At 47.3% G+C, this 1462-nt stretch overlaps 1 long non-coding RNA gene across 1 annotated transcript in view; it reads left to right on the top strand.

The window, feature by feature from the left end:
- Positions 1-6: 6 nt before the first annotated feature.
- LOC108504954 overlaps positions 7-1462 on the top strand; it is a 15252-nt gene continuing 13796 nt past the window's right edge. The window contains exon 1 of the long non-coding RNA XR_001877326.1: positions 7-115. This is a non-coding gene — a long non-coding RNA (uncharacterized LOC108504954). The remainder of the gene's footprint in view (positions 116-1462) is intronic.

Raw genomic sequence — 1462 nt, 5'->3', positions numbered from 1 at the left:
AAGTGGGAAGAGGAGTACTGTTTGTGTGTGGCCTCCTGTGTGGCCTTGGCGCCTTTGAGGGGCTTGAAGGAGAAAAGAGCTTTGTTAAAGTGAGAAGTGAAATAGTGTGTTGGCTGTGGGAATGGGAAGGGGAGAGGAACGAGGAATGGGAAGGGACTGAGGAATGGAAAGGCATCTACTGATGCTGTCATTTATTTGTTATGTCTGCGTGTAGCAGGGAGATTGCCAAAACTGAAACCAGTACACAGTTGAAAGCTGAACAAAATAACATTTATTCCAAAGAAAGTAGCAAACAAAATGAGAAACCGAGAGACAGAAAAGAGAAGGGAAACAAGCCTCCAAGACAACCCACCATTGACTCAAGTGTTACTTACCAGGTTGTCTTACCGACCCCAGAATGCTTAGAATTCCCCAGAGCAGAAGCTGAATCCTCATTATCTTCATTAGCCAATTTTCATTAATGTGAGGAATGCTGGGAGACTGTAGAAACATCAGTTCAACTTCAAAGTCTCCTGGTTTCTTTCTCTCCTCAGACTTAGAATCAGATCAGGATTCTCCCCTGTTTTCAGTCCTGCCTCCCAACTGACAGCCCGACTCCCAAAACTGCATACAAACAAAGATTCCTCCTACACCAATGGGGCCAGTACAGAAAGCTTTAGCTGTTCATGGAGTGCTAAGCCTGGTCCACAAACTGCACCACAAAGCCAAAGCTTCCAGTCTTTCTTTCCTGGAGATAAGGGCTGTTGTTTCCTGTTTTCAGCCCTGCCTCACAACTGACAGCCAGAGTCCCAAAATTGCATACAAACAGATTCCTCCCACAGCAAAGATGACAGCACAGAAAGCTATTGCTGCTCATGCGGTGGTCAGGCTGGCCAACCAACTGCACCACAGGACCAAAGCTTCCAGTCCTTCTTTCCTGGGGATAATGGCTGTTGTTTCCTGTTTTCAGACCTGCCTCCCAACTGACAGCCCTATTCCCAAAATTGCATACAGATGAAGATTTCTCCCAGAACAAAGGGGCCAGTACAGAAAGCTCTTGCTCTTCATGCAGTGCCAAGCCTGGCCCACCAACTACACCTAAGAGCCAAAGCTTTCGGGCTTTCTTTCCTGGTAATAAGGGCTGTTGTTTCCTGTTTTCAGCCCTGCCTCACAACTGCGAGCCTGACTCCCAAAATTGCATACACACAAAGATGCATCCACACAAAAGGTGCCAGCACAGAAAGTTCGTGCTCACGAGGGTTAGGGTTAGTTAGGGTTAGGGTTAGGGTTAGGGTTTTGGGTTAGGGTTAGGGTTAGGGTTTAGGGTTAGGGTTAGGGTTAGGGTTAGGGCGCCATTAGGGTTAGGGTTAGGGTTAGGGTTAGGGTTAGGGTTTAGGGTTAGGGTAAGGTTTAGGGTTAGGGTTAGGGTTAGGGTTAGGGTTAGGGTTAGGGTTAGGGTTAGGGTTAGGGTTAGGCAGAATCT

Source organism: Lepidothrix coronata, unplaced genomic scaffold (assembly GCF_001604755.1).
Source record: "Lepidothrix coronata isolate B3197 unplaced genomic scaffold, Lepidothrix_coronata-1.0 Scaffold180, whole genome shotgun sequence".
Classification (NCBI taxonomy): Eukaryota; Metazoa; Chordata; class Aves; order Passeriformes; family Pipridae; genus Lepidothrix; species Lepidothrix coronata.
The sequence above is the reverse complement of the archived record's forward strand: the minus strand, read 5'-3'. Positions and strand labels throughout refer to the sequence as shown.